The following is a 20,380-nucleotide window of genomic DNA, read 5'->3' on the forward strand; positions in this document are numbered from 1 at the left end:
TAATTTTTTGAACATATTGATTGAAATAAAATTCCACTATAAATTAATATCATTTTTATCAATCCTCAATGGTTTTTTGCACTCAAAGAGAAATGTTAGCAAATATTAGCTTATTGATTATCTAATGTTTAACTAATATTAAGTTGCATTATGTGGTTGGATCATAATGTGAGAAGACAACTTATATTAGTAGATAATCTAGATATTCCATAGTCTAATCAAAATTCAGCAAATCGGTTGAAATAATATTATAACATCTATATATTGGATTTGGTGCCCTGAGTGTAGTATATTCATTTGTAAACTTGCAATTTTTCGAACAGGTTGGCTAATAAAATAAATTCATTGATTAAATTAATATATTTTGTATAATTCTACTCATGGTTTTTGTATGTAACACCCCAAACCCGGCCTAAACATTAGGGTTGAATCTGGTGATGTCACATTGTAACACCTCTTACCCGTATTCAACACTGGAATAGGGTACGAGGCATTACCAGAATAAATACACTTATAGACATATTAAACCGAGTTATAAAATTTCATCCAAATTAAAAACTTTCAAATTATTATCTTCGAGTCGCTAATTAGGGTATACGAGGCCCAATACATACCCATTCATATGCTCAATATATTCGTTAAATTAATCCAATATTGAAGAATCCACTTTATGTCAGAATCAATATTAATAAAAATCATAAATCTTTTCATGTTAATTTCATATATCACTTACTGAACTTTGAATGTTAATTTACAAATATGTAATTCACTAACACGTTCTGGTATACACAATGTTTAATTGATGAAATCATTTAATTGAGCTAAATTTCATGCTCATTCCAAATTTTCTTCTAAATCCATAAATGCTTCCACTTACCATTTACCTAATCAATTTCTCGAACCAAGCTATCACACAACAATAATACATCACTTGTGCTTCATGAATTCAATATTCGATTCTTATCACCATCAAATCCATGTCATTCGAATACTTAAATTTTATTCAAGCATATATTTTTATGTTTCATATACCAAGCATATGTCAAAATTACGAATACGCAATCAATTCATTTTTCATTTATTTGACTAGCAAATTAACCTCAAAATTTATAACATTCCATTACTTAAGATATGCCATAAAACACTCCTTTAACATAAACTAGCACAATGGCCAAAATTTCATTATGCTATTTATTACCCTTTTTCCGAATCACATAGCAAAATATTAAAAATATGTATATATTTGAATACTCTAATTATGCATCAACTTACCAACATGAGTTAATTCATGAGTCACTCCTGACATCACTTCATGCCAAATATACCACACACATATGCTATGAAACTTTATTTTCTCTCATGAGCTTACCATGACCAGTAATGCACAAATATAAACATCACTCTTATTTCAACGTTTATCGATTATAATCAGGCATATAACCAATTATACACAATTCATTCATATACTTTATTGTCCTCCTCCTCCTCTCCATCCCACATCCTTTATGTATATAACATGCTCAAATAGCATTATACATAATTTCACTATTCACTTATATTTAAATTCAAAGCTGTCTATTTGAGTCAGAATCGCTAAATCATTTTTATCCAGAGCTACAGAGCTCCAAATTAAGATCCGTTAATTTCCCCCGACACTAGACTCACATATCTTCTTACCATAAAATTTTCAGAATTTTTGACTTGTCCAATTAGTACAGTTTATTCTTTAAAGTCATCCCTCTTTCACTGCTCAACATCTCTGACCTCTCTTCACTAAAAATGAATTATCTCATTGTACAAAATTTGGATGATATTTCCGTTTGCTTCCTCTAAAAATAGACTCATTAAGGATTCTAAGCATATAAATTATAACTCATAATTATTTTTTACAATTTTTAATTATTTTCCAAAGTCAGAACAGGGGATTCCGAAATCAATCCGACCCTGCCTCACAAAAATTCAAATATCTCAAAATATATAACTCTTTTGCTTGCTCTGTTTCTTTTATGTAAAAAGAGACTCATTAAGCTTTCATTTCATATCTTATTGACTCTCTAATTCACGTTTCACCATTTTTGGTGATTTTTCAAAGTCACACAACTGTTGCTGTCTAAACTGTTTTGTTGTAAAATGTATTCTTTCATAATTTCACTTTTTCACTATCTCAATTCAATTGAATTTTTCACATCTCATTCCAATAGTTCATTTCAATTCATATACAGTTCATTCAATTTATCACTATATTCAAAGCAATCCAATTTCTCATTTCCAATTTCAAGTCAATCTTCAATTCAATTCCACATATATATTCATCACTCAATTACACTTAGTCAATTTTTCGATGAACACTTCGAAATAATAACAGATACACGTTGGAATCGGTAGAAATTGAATCATATTTTTTTATATTCTATACACAAACAAAACTCTCATAGCAACCACCTTATAATAAATGATACCCAGTTGACATAGTAGCTTACACATAGTACTACACATGTGACCATTTTCATCCGATACACGTAGTAGCTTGCACATAGTACTACACATGTGATCGAAGCTATCCGGTACGCATAGTAGCCTGCACATAGTACTACACATGCGACCTATCATTCCGGTACACATAGTAGCCTGCACATGATACTACACACGTGACCATTTTCATCCGATACACGTAGTAGCCTCCACATAGTACTACACACGTGATCGAAGCTATTCGGTACGAATAGTAGCCTACACATAGTACTACACATGCGACCTGTCATTCCGATATACGTAGTAGCCTGCACATAGTACTACACACGTGACCTAGCAACTTCACTCGTATCTCTTTCATTCCACAGGTTCAACCGGGAATTTTCACTTTTTCTCACTTTTTTATACCAATCAATGTCAATTTCTCGTCTTTCTCGATTTATAATAACATATTTAGCTTATATAACATTCACATTATTCAATCCAGTCCAAAAATCACATTTTGGAAAATTACATTTTTGCCCCTAAAGTTTCACAAAATTACAATTTTGTCCCTAGGCTCAGAAATTAAACTTTATTCCTTTTTCTTATGTTTTATAACATGCTGAACATTTTTCCCTTCTATAGCAACATCAAATTCTTGCTCTAACATGCACTTATGAACAATAATAATTTTTACCGATTATGTCATTTCACTTGTTTTCATTGAAAATCGCTTAGCAAAAATTATTTAACACAATTTCAAGCTTCATATTCTACCATAAAACATCAAAATAAACACATTTCACCTATGGTTATTTTTCCAAATATAAACCCTGGGTTAAATTATTGCTAGAATAAGCTAAATTAAGCTATCGGGACTTTAAAAACGTAAAGAACAATAAAACCGGGACTTGGAATCACTTACTATGGAGCTTGGAAGCTTGAAAACCTTAACCATGGCTTCCCCTTTGCTATTTTCGTTCATCATGGAGAAGATGAACAAATTTTTGGCTATTTTGGCCTTTTTAATTCTTTTAATTACTAAATGACCAAAATGCCCCCAACTTAAAAATATCCTATTTCATTTATCTCTTGTCCATTTTTGTCCAAAAGGTTAACCAATGGTCTAATTACCATTCAAGGACCTCCAATTTAAAATTTCATAGCAATTGGACACTTCTAACATGTAGAACTCAACTTTTTCACTTTTTACAATTTAGTCCTTTTGGCTAAATTGAGTGCCCAAACGTCGAAATTTTTGAACGAAATTTTTACAAAATTATTCCGTGAAATTGTAGACCATAAAAATATAATAAAAAAATTTCCTCGTCAAATTTGTGGCCCTGAAACCACTGTTTCGACTAGGCCAAAATCGAGCTGTTATATTGTATGCAAAGTAAAATGGAAAAAAAATGTTTCTCCTTGGTTCTCTAATGTTTAAACTAATGCTAAACGATATTATGTGGTCTGATCGTAATACAGAAAGATAACTTATATTAGTAGACAAACCTAAACATGTCCTTAATCTAACCGAAAATGAAAAAATTGATTGAAAGACTAATATTTCATCTATCAAGTCCAATTGGGGAGATGCTTTGTCTTGGGCATTGGAGCGGATGGCTCCCAGAAGATAGAGACATGGATTTGACTGACTGGAATGACAGTACATTGAACTGGACCCAAGAAGAATAAATCCTAAATTTTTTTATGGATTTATTTACTTGTGATGTTCATAGTGTGGCATACAAATCCTGAGTGGATGAAAAACTATGTATGTTTGACTTGTATAGTTTGATGTAAGTAAAAGCTTGAGTTCAAATAAATAAGGAACGAAAAGCTGTTGCATTAGGTGTACGACTTCTATAGTATGTAGTGTCAATCACAATAGTGGAATTCATAGCCCAAAACATGGGTAAATGATATCCTCTCATTAGCATTATGTGGTTGATGAAAAGCAAATGTAGTCACAGATCGTTCGTCTTTGTGATGGATGACTTGATCACTATTTGATAGTGATTGACTTTTTATGAAGAAAGATGTAATGGTTATAATGAGATAAAATAGGATCATGTTGGGAGAATGAATATTATCCCAAAGAGATTAAGGATATCCTATGAGGGTAACACACTTATGACAAGGTCATTGGACGACCATTGATCTAGTTCCTTCCGTAATGGTATGTCGTTAGGAAGCACTTTGTGACAAAATGAGTTTATAATTAATAGGCGAAAAGTTGGAACTTAAATATAAATCATTTGAGCCTTAATTGCATATGTCCAGTCGGTTCCTCCACTAGCTCATTGAAACCAGAAATGAATTGCATGTTGAATCAAACAGAAATGAATAGAAATGGGAAAAAATGGAAAATGAATAGAAATGGGAAAAAATGGGAAATGAAAATGAAAATGGAGAAATAAAAGCATTTGGAAATCAACGTGGTTTTCTCCAAAACGAAATTAAAAATAAAAATGACTTGAAAAAATAATTTATGTTTTTCGAATAAATGAAGTTCGAAAATGGAAATAAATCATTTGGTTATAATGAACAGTTGAATGCAAAAATATTAAATATATTTTCTCATAGATTCTTTTACGGTAAAGTCGTCATAATCTTAACAGAATTAGAATTGGGTTGAGAAAATTATTTAATTAGAAATATATTGAATTTTATTTTTTAGAAATAGAAAAGTAAATATTGGGTTGGATCAAATTATAAAGTATTTTGTTGAAAGCTCAGAAAGTACTTGTAATTGAACCCAATATGGAAGAATCCTAAAAGCCTCTTATGTAATAAAAGGGTGTAACATCTTAAGATCGGGCCGGGAAGTTTTGGCCTCGAAAGTGAGGGTTCACTAGTGTTTCAACATTGCAATATATACTAAAAGATGTGGTAAGTGGTTCGTCAGATTTATTGCAAGTTGGGTTCACCACTTGGTTTGGTGAGCTAGGGTTCGCCAATCAAAGTCAAGTTAGACTCAAATTAGGAAATAAAGATACTGTGTATCTAGGAATACTTTTTGTGCAAGTACCTTTCTTCTAAACCAAATACGATTGCTAAGTCTAGTAGGGTATCCTAAGATCACTAAGTCACTTATTGACTATAAATAGGCCCTTTATGAGAATTCTCTCATCGATATTTTGTTGTCAAGTATCTGTTTTGGACCAAGTTCGTAACAACCAAGGTAAGTCTCGATCCTGCTAGGGTTGATTGTCTAGAATGCTAGGTTTGCTTACATGTGTGAAATCTGTAAATTTTTTTATGCTTAAGTAACCTCTATGCTTGTTTATGAATGTTGTGAACCAACCGGACCATCTATCAGCAAGGATAAAGGAAAAGCTAAACTCGTTTAAATTCTCAAAGCTTTTTCAGTGAGTGCTTAAGAATTGTCATAAGTGTGCTAAATTATCATGTTTTCAGTATGAATACTCAGGTTTCATAACTTGTGTGCGAACTATTATGTTTTCCAAAAATCTTATTTTTAAAACTAAAGTTCCAGGAATAAGCTTTTTCTACAAACTTTGTTTGAAAGCTTTGACACTCTGTTTTAAAACATGTTTTCAAGTTATGTTTTAAATATATGTTTTATGTGTGCTCCTATGCGAGCCTATGTTTTAAAATATATATTTAAAAGTACAGTTTTATAAGCTTTGTTATGCAAGCTCTATGTGATAAGTTTCTATGCATGCTCCTTTGCGAGCCCTTATGTTGGATATATATATTGGTATACCAATGGATTCTGAGTACTCACCTATAAGTTCTGTGATTTGGGCATTGAAGTCTTGGGACATGTGGAGAGATAAGGGAATGTCGAGTTACACTCTATTAAATGGGACATGTTGGCGTACAAGAGAGTGTTTAGCTTTATGCTATACTTGTGGGGCATGTTAATGACTCTTTGAGTCATTCTGAGGCGTTATAAGGAGATTCGTATATCCAACAGATTCTGATAAGATAAGTGTGTTCAGAAAATTGCGAGAACATATTTTATGTTCCTCAGCCATTCTGATAAGACAAATATGTGAGCATGTTTCATGTTATTCGTTTTCAAACAAGAATAAACTAAGTTTTTTAGGTTTGATTTTTAGTAAGTGCGTGAAGAATTATTTTTAAAAACTTATGTTTTTTGACAAGCAGAATCTACAAACTGGGTCTTTCATCTTCACTACGAACCCAACACACGATACAATTTTCTTCAAACTAAGTCTTCTCTCTATTTTAAACTCTATTTTCCAAGAAAACGTTGCAGATTCCTGATTATTCACTGAGTTTGCAATGAACTCACCTACTCATCTCTTACTTCGTAAGTAAGTAGGTCGCGGATGACATTGGCGAGGTAGATGACTTGGCAAGGCTCACTCCTGAACTAATATCGGCGAACCTAGGAAATAATGGATGAGGTTATATTTATCTGGGTTTAGACCTGTTATAATTTAATTCTATTATTGAAAATTTTTTATGAAAATTTAAGTTTATTTTCATTCGGTAAACCTTAAGTAAAACCTTTGTTGTATATAAATTCCTTCTCAGCAAGAATAAAGTTTGATGTTTCTTTATTTCTCTTTACATGCATACTATGTGGTTTTCTTTCAACTTTGGCATAGTATGTATTAAATATCACATCCGTGCCGGTTTTATTGTGAAGTAATATTTTCTGCGAACCTTTGTGTGAATGACTTCTCTGTTTGCGAAGTTTGTATTACATGCTTAGTATTACAAGTGAGAACCTAGGAAGTATTCAAACTATAGTTACCTTGCGAACCTGTATTATTAAGTGAGCACATGCCTTGTGTTTTTATGTGAATAATATATGTGTTACTCTGATATGTGAACTCATGCTTTTATGTGATACTGCAAACTTATAAGATATTTTATAGGCAGACCTATGTTGTGTGTCATATGCGAACCTTAGTTGTTGTGCAAACCTTCAAAATAACTCGCATGTTTGACTTTATATCTTTGATAGTATTCCGCTATTGTCTTGTAACTTAACACATTATTTGTCGTAAGTAAGTGGTGTGTTAGAGGTTAGGTTGGGAGTTAATGGAGAGTCACTTCGATGGCTAATATAGTTCACCAAATTTAGGTCAAACCTACTTGGTCGGGTTTGGAATGTTACATTGGTTGGTATCAGAGCTAGCCAAGTTAAGGCTCGCAAGGCTAGAGTTCACCGAGCCAGAGCTAGCTAGGATAAGTTCGTTGGGCCATTTATATGACTGGTGAGTTTGCAAGAATGGCGAAGTGTGTCCACTAGATTTGGCAAGGTCAGCTCGCCAAAGCAAGTAAGGTAAGTTTACCAAGTATTAGAAGTGTTATGCATGTTTGTGTATTTGTTTGAATGGGGTAGGACTGGGAACAATATCACTTTGGCTCAACTGTATCTTTTACAGGATTACGCCTCAAATCATCCTTCTATTGTTCGCCATCTCAATAAGTAAGTTGTGATTTGGTGAATTGTGTTCGTATGTAAGTTTTTCAAGTGTAAACTGTGTTCGCGCGTATGTTTGTTATGTGTGAACAATGTTCGCAAGTCTGTCTATTAAGTTGGATACCTAGTTAAGTGTGTTTGATGTCTTACCTAAGCTAGCATCTTGTGTACGTTTATAGTAAGCAAGAATGTCTCCCCGTAGAGTGAATGTGAACTGTGTGAATGAAGCTGCCAACCCTTCTGAAGATAACAAGACTTAGGCTATGCAGGAGCGACTTCACGAGTAAACATCTTGCAGGATGGCATGAAGCCATTAGTGCAAGCAATGATTGGGGCTTTTCAGCGAGCTGCCGGTGCCAACACTACACCTGCGAACCATGGATTTCCAACTGAGCGTCTGCGAGCTCTAGGTGGTAAGAATTTGGTGGTGTTAGATGATCTAATCCTACTAAAGCTAAGTATTAGCATGAGAGTGTTGAGAAATTCTTGAGTAGATGGTGTGTTTTGATGCTGAAAAGTTAGGATGTATTGTGTCCTTACTCACCGACGAAGCCCATCATTGGTGGAATATTGTGAAGCAAGAAACTATTGCAAATCGATTAGCATGAGAGTTCTTCTTGGGAACTTTTAAGAAAAAGTTATTGTTTGATCAATATATGAAAGCTTGCAAGCATTAATTCATCAACCTTGTGTAAGGCGAGCTGTGTGTGGCAGAGTATGTGGTGGAATTTGTGCGACTAAGCCAGTATGCAATGGAGATGGTTTCCCAAGAGAATGATCATTGTTAAAGGTTTTGTTTTGGTCTACATCGTGATATCCAACTCTACCTAGTGACTCACGACATTGAAAACTTTGACGAGTTAGTTGACAAAGCCAAAGATGTTGAGAAGATTAAGACTCCACAAACTGAAGTTGGAGCTGTAACAATCCGTTCTCAGTGGTGTCAGAAATAGTGGTTTTGAGACCACAAATTCGGCGAGTGAGTCCAAAAATATTATTATTTAATATTTACGAGTCAAATATAGTATTATATTGAATTGTGATTTGACAACTTTTGTTAATTGAACGAATATTTAAGTACAAGTGGTTTTGGAAAAATAAGGTATTGGGACCTCGTTTCTATAAACTGAGCCCATAAATATTTTCATTAAATATTTACGGATTTACTATATAGGTGTATTGAAGTTTGGTTTGGAAATTTTAGTGATTTAATAGTCGATTAATGAAAAAGGACTAAATCATAAAAGTTGCAAAAGTTAATTACTATTAGGTTATAAGTTTTAAATGGGTATAAAAACATGAATTGGAGGCTTTGAAAGGTAATTAAACCTTAAGCAATCTAAGTCAATAGTTAAATGGTTAATTTTAAATATTTTATACGTTAAAAATATGTTTAATTATTAATAATTATACGATAAGTAATAAAGAAAAGGAAAGAATCATCTTTGGCTACCACTGAAATAAACACCCAAAACACCATTGCTAAAGCTTCCCAAGTTTGGCCATGCAAAACTCCATGCATGTAAGTTGTTTTGTTACTTGTTTTCAGTAATTTTTATGTTTTTGAGATCGTTGTAGCTTAATCTAGTTAACTCAGGGACTAATTTGTAAAAAAATATTTTTTTAAATTGAACATTAATGAATTTTGATTTTTTGAAGTTGAATGATAGATTTAAGAGTTTGGTTGTTAAATAGGACTATTTTGTAAAGGAATTTTGATTAGTTTTAAGTTTAGGGACTAAATTGATAAAATAAAAAATTAGCATGAAACTCTTGTGAAATTTCAATAATTATGGGCTGCATATGTATAAGTAAAAATTTGGCTAGCTTGGTTTTAGGCTTAATTGTGACAATTGTATAAGTTTCAAGATTAGGGACTAAATTGAATAAAGGGTAAAAATTTAGGGTAAAACTATAAAATGTTGATAAAGGGTCAATTACATGAATTTTAATATTTTAAGATATTAGAATTGATTAATTGAGCAAAATTATTATATATAGATCAAGAAACAGATAAATCGGTTGATAATTGTAAGAAAGGAAAAGTTATAGAGTAACAATGGTCGATGTGTCAATAGCTACTATATTTAGGGAAGTTCGTATTAGATTTGTTATATTTATTGATGTTTTGAATTAATATTGTATATGTATATGTATATGTATATGTATATGTATATGTATATGTATATGTATATGTATATGTATATGTATATGTATATGTATATGTATATGTATATGTATATGTATATGTATATGTATATGTATATGTGGGTATAATAAACATAGTTGATTGAGGTAAGTTACAAATGTAATCAAAGACTAGAATGGAAAAGTATGACATTTGTATTTGTTTGATTTGAAACATGTTATGTTATGGAAAGTTGTAGGCAAATTGGTATGATATATGGCTATAATCATAAAAAGATTAAAGTATACAAGTTAAAGCCCATGTGAACTCAGTGAATAGTTAGGATACAAATGACATGTCATTAGGTGTTCCATCACTATGTACCAGTGTTACAGTTCCAGGCACTTTGCATCTGGGATTTCAGTTCCCAGTACTCAATGCCGGTGATTACAGTTTCTAGATATTATGTACCAGTGGTGGATACCATACAAATGGTTGGAATCTAGCATTTGTTGCAGATTCTCATCAGCTTGTTGACCGCCTTCGAACGTACCAAAGTCCAAAGTAGAAATCGTGCACTAAATATGTTAAAAGGTGATATCTACAAGTATACGAGTCAGGTTGTAATATAGTTACAATAGAGTAGATAAGTACTCCAAGGATCGTACCTAAGGGAGGCGAGCACTAAGTTAATTCTAACTTAAGCACAAATAGATCTAATTAGTACTTTAAATAAATTATATTACGATTAAATATAAAGAGAAGTTTTTTGAATTTTAATAATAATAATAAGAAAATAAATAAATAATAATGAGAAATCAAATAATAGAATATGTCACATATGAGCATGGGTGATTAACTCGCTTCGGGTTTTCTTGAGCAATTAACTAGTCGGTACCCAAATAGGATATTTCGATCTTTCACAAGATTAATGAGTCCTCAAGAACTACTTATATCTCAACCTCACAGACCAGACCGGTTCATGGTTAAAGTGTTCACAGATAGGCAATAACAACTTTGGGTTAATTCCCACCTTAATGATTTCCTAAAGTTGTCAAGCCTAGGGTTTAAGTTTTTCCTTTCCTGAATAGTTGATCCACTAAAAGAACTCTATAAAAGAGTTAATTAATCATACCTCCACTTGCTAATCACGTACAGGAGGATTAGTTCCTTATGGATCTTATAAACAATATAGACTTGATATATAGAGTAGACATGAATAATAATTCAAGAATATAAAGTTTAGAAGAAACCTGATTTGTATTAAATAGAATGCCAAATCCTAACAGAATTTGATCACGTTCACAAATCTGATTTCTTCCACTAAGTAAAGAACAAAAACTAAACTAAAACTAGAAATAAAATTATACAATACGAAAAGTTTTCCATAACATGTGTTAAATAAGCCTATTTAGTGTCGTTTTTAACCCTAGGTTAGTTGCCATCCTCATGTGTTAAATAAACCTATTTAGTGTCATTTTTAACCTTAGGTTAGTTTCCATCTTCGTGCTAAATGTTTTATTGTGTAGACCAAAATGCCCCTGGCTCATAATTATTTCCCATTGAGAGGTGATGTCACGACACACCAAGTCATGTGTCGTGACATCGAGGGCAGTATGCTTCATCCCCAAGGGTGTGTCACGACATCCTAAGGTTGTGTCATCACACCGAAGGCAGTCTTGGTATTCTTCTATCCTGCTCTGTATGTTGCAACTCTCCATGTTGCAACACAGCGACAAGTTGTAACAGTTCGATTTTGGGCCAAGTCAGAGCAGTGGTTCCGGGACTACAAATTCGACGAGGAAAAATTTATTTTTATTATATTTTTATGGTCTACAATTTCATGGAATGATTTCCTAAAAATTTCGTTCAAAAATTTTGATGTTTGGGCACTCAATTTATCCAAAAGGACTAAATTGTAAAAAGTGCGAAAGTTGAGTTCTACATGTTAGAAGTGTCCAATTGTTATGAAATTTTAAATTGGAGGTCCTTAAATGGTAATTAGACCACTGGTTAACTTGTTGGGCAAAAATGGACAAGAGATAAGTGAAATAGGATATTTTTAAGTTGGGGGCATTTTGGTTATTTAGAAATTAAAAGAATTAAAAAGGCCAAAATAGCCAAAAATTTGTCCATCTTCTCCATGATGAACCGAAATAGCAAGGGGGAAGCCATGGTTAGGGTTTTCAAGCTTCTAAGCTCCATAGTAAGTGATTCCAAGCCCCGTTTTTAATGTTATTTACGTTTTTGAAGTCTCGATAGCTTAATTTAGCTTATTCTAGTAATAATTTAACCTAGAGCTTATATTTGGAAAAATACCCATAGGTGAAATGTGTTTATTTTGATTTTTTTATAGTAGAATATAAAGCTTGAGATTGGGTTAAACAATTCCTGCTAAGCGATTTTCAGTGAAAGCAAGTGAAACGACATAATTGGTAAAAATTATTATTGTTCATAAGTGCATGTTAGAGCAAGAATTTGTTGTTGCTATAGAAGGGAAAAATGTTCAATATGTTATAAAACATAAGAAAAAGGAATAAAGTTTAATTTCCGAGCCTAGGGGTAAAATTGTAATTTGTCAAAAGTTTAGGGGTAAAAATGCAATTTTTAAGTATGATTTTTGGATCAAATTGATTAATATGAGTTTTAAATAGGTTAAATGTGTTGTTAAAAGCGGTGAAAAGCGAGAAATTGACCTTGAAAATATGATAGTAAGTTTGTATGTAGATAATATATTGTTTTATTAATGCTTAAGCGTTTTATTATTTTATTTAAGCAATGTACTATACGTGGAACAAATATTTGATGCAAATTATTAATTAAGATTGGTTAGAGAAGAACTGGTAAAATATTGAAAAGTAAAAATTTCTTGATTCAACCTCGGAATAGAAAAGATATGAATGATGGTAATTGGGTCACGTGTGGTACGGACTAAGTGAAGGCCACTACGTGTACTAGACTGATAAGTCACATATGTGGCACGGACTGTGTGCAGGCCACCAATATTCTTTTAAGATACAAGGGTGGCATGGACTGTGTGCAGGCCACCAATATTCTGTTAAGATACAAGGGTGGCACGGACTCTGTGCAGGCCACCAATATTTTGTTAAGATACAAGGATGGCACGGACTAGGGGTAATGTTTTGTGAAAAGGAAGAGCTAAACCCAGTGTTAGCTGAAGGTGTGAATGAGTCGACACACTTTTCAATTTTAGTGATGGAGAAGCCAACTGAAGTACTTTAAGATCACATATATTTTCAATTTGATGAGAGAAGTAAAGTTCAGGTAGTTATTGCTTTATGTGACATCAAGTTTGTTCTGCTCGAAATTATAGTACACCATAATATGAGTTTTAAAGTTGGCTAAGATTTGGTGTAATGTGGCTCATGATGTGGATATCATGTCAGTCGAAGATAAAAAACTGACGATGTGTTCGATCGACAAGTCCGGTTCATATTTATCGACTACAGAACAAATGAAGATGTAAGGTGTCAAGGACCAGATGGAAGTTCTTCAGTGGCGACACATATCATCCCCATTATGAAGAACATCAGTGATTTTTTATTTTATTGTGCACCTTTATATATTTGTCTTTTTTTCTTTTTTTCATTTATTTTTGTTTTTGTTTTTATTTTCTTTTTCTTACATATTATGTTTTCTTTGTGGTTTTTTTTATTTTTCTATATAGGTCCACCCATTGAAAGTTACATTACAATTTCAAGATTTCAATAAAGTTTGAGGACTGTTCCACAACTTTTTTGCTCGTTCACTTTGTATCGAGAGAGTTTTTTCAAACTTTTCTTCAGTTAGGGGACATCTTAAGGACAATGTGTGACTTAAGTGTAGTAGTGTATATAGTTTTTATCTTTATGTGTTGTGTTTGCTTATTTTCTTTTTTCTTTTGAAAATTTTTAAAAAATTTAAAACATTTTCTTTTGGTTTTTAATTTTTATTGGATGGTGCTTGAATTATGTTGGCTATGAGATTATTGGTTGTTGATATTAGATTGTGTATGGTTACCTTTCAAGCTTGCAAATGGTTGTTGATGTTAGTTAATTTAGTTTTTTTTAAAACATATATTAGCTAGTTCAATTCGTTAAATTACAAATAAGCTATAGGTAGTTACATTTATATAGACATGTATGATTTGTGCCAAATGATAGGTGAATTGCATAAACACTTATAAATAGAAAGTGCTTGCATCAATTGTCATTTTTTTGTGTGTAAATGTGAGCATGAAATAAATTATGTATTGTGAAATGTTTAGGGATGACCTAAGGCATTATTTGATTAGCCAAGGGCTTAAATGACCAACCTTTATGCTATGTATCCTTAGTTCCCATGTTTGAGCCTCTATTAATCCTTTCTTGATGAACCTCTATTCTTTGAAACCTTGTGCTTAAATTGAGTTTGAAACTCAACCCTTTTATGTCCCATACTTGATTTGCATTATAAAATAGACGTTGGACCATGGATATTGACGGTTAGGTAGATACATGATGGTAGTTCCAAAATTGTGTACATGAGTGAAAAAGTGAAGAAATGGTTCAATATGGCAGGTATAAAATCTTGCTAAAGTGTGCTTAAATCAGAATTTTGTAAGTGAACAAAATAAATGTGAGGGTAAAAAGCATAGTGAGTGAATAAAAACATAAAACACATTAAAAGCATTGTAAATGAAAGATGAGATTTGTTAGAATGTGCATGAACAATGAAATATCTACGAGCTTAAAAAGTCCTTTTACTTTCATAATGCACTTAAACTTGTAAGCTTTTGCACCTATGAATATTAAATTATATCCTCCATAACTTGGAGATAAAAGGAAGGTGAGAGTATGAGAGATAAGAGGTGAACATAATGGTGAAATTGGGGAAGAGAATGGGAAAGTGTAGTGCTTGAAGTGTTTTAACCTATCTTTTATTTTGAATTCAAATCTTCCTAAGCCTCAGAATGTTACAAACCTAGAAGACTTATATGATCTAAATATTTCCTTTACATGATCTTTTTTATTAGTTTAAAATTAGCTTAATGAATGCTTTTGATTTAATTTTTTTTTGTCTATTATGTATCTATATAGTTTATGTTGATGAATTAACATGACTAAGTATCTATTTACTTGAATTTCTTATAGGTTTATTAGCTCTTTAACTTAGTAAACTAGAGAGATTTATTTTTGAAGTACTTAAGTTAGCTAAACATTAATCCTAAGTTGTATGTTAGATATGTCTTTCCATATTCACTATGCAATTGCGGTGTATCTTCTTTAATCCTAAGTTGTATGTTAGATACGTCTATGCATATTCAATATTCAATTGCCATGTATCTTGTTGCTCAATATATTTCAAGGGACATCTTGTGTGTGTGTTTTGTGTATTTTCTTGAGGACAAGAAAATAAATAATTGTAGGGGAGTTTGATATGTTGTATTTTGATACGAAACATTAAACTCTTTTCACGCTTGAAGAGCTTGTTTTCAAGCAAGTGATTGAGTTTTTTTTATAGTTTTTCAATACTTAGGTTATACGTTATTTTAATTGCAAGTTTTTAGTTTATTTTATGTTTCTTTGAATAAAAAGGTCAATTACATGTCCTCATGAACTTAATTGTGGTTAAGACCTTTTCAAGGACTTAGTTGAAGAGAATGAGGGAGCAAGTAAGCAAGTAGCTGCAACGTTGCAACCTTGGGAGATTGATGTTGCAACCTATATTTTTCTGACCCCCAAGGTCCTGACATCACTTATGAGTGTCGCAACATCGCCTATTTTCCATCAGCTAAGGACTTTGACCTCAAAGTTGCAACATTTAACCTTTGATGTTACAACATTGAGACCCTTAAAATCAAGGTTGTGACATTGGTCATGTAATGTCACAACACCATCCCCAGACCTAGAGTGAAGAAATTAATCAAATTTGAGTAAGGTTGAGACAACAACCATTCCATGTCGCGTGCTAGAGCCCTTTAATAACAGTGTTGTGAAACTACTCTTGTAGTGTCATGACATTGAGCTTGATGCAGCCAAAATTAAGAGGGAAATATGAAGGAATCCTAGGTTAAAGTTGCCTTATATAAGTTTAATGATGGGGACATAATTGTAGTTGATAGCTTAAAGTTAATTTACCTATAGATACCACCTTAAATCATAATTTTAGGTTTGTATAATTAAATTAGGGCATAACATATTTTTATTTTTTTTAATTTTAATTTTTTAAGATTAGGTTTTCTCTTTTCTTTTATTTTCTTTTAGAATATATTTTTTTCTTCGTTTTATTTCTTCACTTTTGCTAGAACTTGGTGGATGGAGATGGATTAAACTCTCGCAGTTCATGGAATTTTTATTGATTAATGAATAGTTGCTAAACGCTTATCTTTTTTATAATTTATGCTTACCATGTGTTTGATATTCTTAATATGTTATAATTGATACCTCTAGTGAAATATTTAGATAAATAAGATCAAGAAGAGAGTTTATCATTAGATAGTTTGATATAATTGTACCAAGTAGTGAGATTGAGAGAACTACATGCTTATTTGAGACCAAGAGGAGAACTTAGGTGATAAGTCCTAATTTAGGATGAGACGAAGAGGAGAGTTGTAAAACCCCTAACCCGACCCGTTCTCCGGATCTGGCTATCGAGCATCACAAATGGACCAGTGTAACCCCCAAATCTGACCTAAATGTTACAATCAAATTCCGAAAGTCACATTAAAACCCATTGAAAACTATTACTTGATAAAAGAAACTATGTTTAAGTAGTTTTTGTGAAGAACTTAAAATTTTAAATACTAATTTATTTAGTTTTTGAAAAACTTTTATTAAAGCGCAACATTTGAACAGTTTCATTATTTATCGACTTTTCGTTTTAAAAAGGTTGAAATAAAGAATTTACAATATCTTTAAATAAGTCTTAAAAATGATTTTGATAAAAACTTTCGCAGCTGACTTTGAAAATACTTAGAAAATCATATATTAAAATTTAAAAGAAAATAAAATTCATAATAATTCCAAATACAACAATTTAAAATATTTTATGTTCATCAAACATGCATGTATGGGAATTTATAATTTTAAAAGTAAAAATAGTCCATAAAAAGTTTAATGTCCAATATCCAAAATAACAACCCGAAAAGTTCATAAACCACTTTAATAATTAATTCATCCGAGGGAATCCTCCACATGCAGAGTCGAAGTCCTATACCGTGAATCATTTGAAAAGGTTGTAAAACTAAAGTAATGAGCTTTTAAGCTTAGTGTGAATTTCATAACAAATTAAATAACAATATTCACATACATATAATACAAAATAGTAAATTTTATGCACATGTCCATAGCAATGCAAATTTTGTAAAGCAATTGTGCAATTTCTTTTAAAACATCCTACCCATGTTTTCTACACACCATAAGGAGTTCACCAAAACTCATCCATCCAAAACACGCCAACATATATGTGGACAAAGCCACCAAATTTGTAGACAAGCTGCTAAAACATGTAGGTTATGGATAAACCACCTTGTAGGTTGTGGATAAACCACCAAATTTGTAAATTAATATTGTCACATCTTCCACCTTACATAGGTCCCAACCCCATGTAATGCATTATGGCATACAACTTATATAGCAAAATAATAAACATGATAATCATGCTTTCATATACATGTAGGTTTCAATATGCATGGTAATCCATGTTATTTCATTAAACAAATAGCCATGATTTTTGTACAACATGAGATTAGAAAAATATTTATCAAATCATAAAAATAATTGTCACGTCATACCATAAATCTCAAGTAAGAATACTTACCTTGAAACCACATAGTCATTCACTTGTTACAACAAAACATAATGTTTTCAATTGTATAATAAAACGTTAAATTTTTAGTTAAAACCTTATGTTTTTAACTTGCATGAAATGCACACTTTAATCAATTAGAATCATAAATCCAACTAATGCTTAATCGCCTCCAATCCAAAAGAATTAGGACTTTGGTTCGCACCTAAAGAAATATTTCATAAAATTAGTATTCATTTATCTCCAACAAAAGAATTATCCATGATAAAAATCATCCACGACTTCACAACTTAAAACTTACTCCTTTATTTCAAAGTTTAACTAAGATGAGCACTTCTATAGCTGAGGACCTAAATTGATGAGAGAATCTATTTCAATAAAAAGTTTACAAGAATTGGATTAGTGTTCATAAAATGAAAATAGAATAGATGAAAGAATAAAAATTAAAAAAGAAAGTAAAAGATACGAGTTACCCAAAATTTGACAATATTTCCAAGATTGAAGAAAACTTCAAAAAGCATTTGGGAATTTCGGGAAAAGAAAAGAAATGAAGTTTTCTAAAAGATGATTAAAGAAAAGAGAAAGAAAAGAGAAGAAGAAGTAGTAAAGAAATGTGTTTTTGGGTAGTGAAATTTGAATTTTGGTTCGGTTTTAACGTGGTGGTGCTACGGTGGTTGAATGGTGGTGCTACGGTGGTTGTATGGGGTGGTTCGGTGGTTTTTGGGTGGTGATTTGGTTTGAAGTTGGAAAATTAAGCAAAAATAAAAGAAAAATGCAAGGAGGAGCAACCAATATAGGCGAAGTGTGAGAAGGGGAGGAGTGGACGTCACTAAGGGTAAGCTCCCAACAAAGCATTCAAGAGGGGAGACAAGAGAGTTAGGGAGAGTAATGCACAATAACTTTGGGAGTTTCATCTTTTCAAAATTCAAATTGTGGAGTTATTAAAAAAATGATGAGTAGGAGTTACATGCAAAGGATGAACAATTTTTGCATGGAAAAGGTTGACTAAATTTTGCATTAATTTTTAAAAAGTAAAATGATATTAGGAGGCTAGAACTTGGGTCTTTTATGAGTTACTAAAGCTACTTAACCACTACACCACATCTCATGCTTTTTTTAATAACTAACAACATTTAATAGAATTTTGGAATGTGACAACCGAGTTCACATATCCTTAATTTTTTATCGACTTAACTATTATAAAACATACTAAAGTAAAACTAATAATAGTTCTTACAACAAAGGCTTTAAGCCACTAAATTTTTAGACTTTCATGATTTATGTCTCTATTCATACTGTTCATTGACAATGATCCCTTAAAATTTTTATCTTAGGGTTAACTATTTCAGAATCCAGACCCTAAGCACGTCGTCTGGTTACACCATGATTGATTCTTAGGTAAAGCCTCCAATGGTACCCCTTTCCTAAGTACATGACTTTGAACCATCCATGATTACCCAATCTCAGTAAAATTTGGCTTGGTCCCTTCTCGAAGTCCTTAATGATCCTCGAAACTCCTGCGAACATCAGCCACACTACTATAAGTTCAAATGAACTTAGTGAGTTCCTTCACTAGGTCACACATAAATAAACCCTATCGCGTGAGGGTACAAATGCAAAATAAATTTAATTTGACTTAGCTTTTTACTCACTCAAGGCAATTTTTCTTTCTTAGGGTGGCGGACTCCATCTGATCCTTGGAGCTACTCGGCTCACTATAAGACCTTCCTCTGGTTAAACTCTCCACTTGCCCTTAATCTAGACACCTGGCCATACCAGCGAGTCCTACCCTTACTACTCATCTTTCCTTCCTTTCAAACACCCCACATACAGGGTGTTTGATGGCTTCTATGGTAACTTTCCTAGCTATTCGCCTAAGGATCCTTAGGCCAGACATTCATTGGCGAACTTTCCTGGTCAGACCAGTTCTTGGCAAACTCCCCTCTTTCTACCATAGTCCCGAAGAACTTATTGACATTTCCATATTGGGCTGACTTACAACAGTCCCCACCATTCTGGCAAACCTATTCACGTTCAACCCTAGTGGTAATAGTGGGGGGATTACTTCTAGTAATCTACCCTTCACTTCAACCCTTACTTGGGAACTCACCAATCGAATAAGTGAAGGTCAGTCTGACTCCCTGAACCAACAAGCTATCACCTGTGCCACTATACAAGTCTGATAACCCACTTGATTGATTCCTCTCGGTGGTGCTAACATCGTGGCGATGTACCCATGATAGGTCTTTCTAAAAGAGGAATAATCTTGACAGATATGCAACCCTTTGGACAGAATCCTTATCCTAGAAGTGGAATCCTCATCCCTCTTTTGAGATTTGCTTCTCGCATACAACTTTATTAAGCACTTCCTGGTAGCTCTTGATTGTAGATCCTTTCTTGTGATCTTTGGAGGCTTCTCATCAGCACTACTCACATATGAGTCATTCACAAGTCCCCGGTTCTTTCTCTAACTCTTACTAGGTCCTTGCCCACCTACCTTATTGACATTCATGTCTATCATCTGACAAACCTTTCCTTTTCTTCTTTTGCTTGCCCTTTTTTGGTGAACTACTCGAGTTCCACTG

This window comes from Gossypium hirsutum, chromosome D09 (assembly GCF_007990345.1).
Source record: "Gossypium hirsutum isolate 1008001.06 chromosome D09, Gossypium_hirsutum_v2.1, whole genome shotgun sequence".
Lineage (NCBI taxonomy): Eukaryota > Viridiplantae > Streptophyta > Magnoliopsida > Malvales > Malvaceae > Gossypium > Gossypium hirsutum.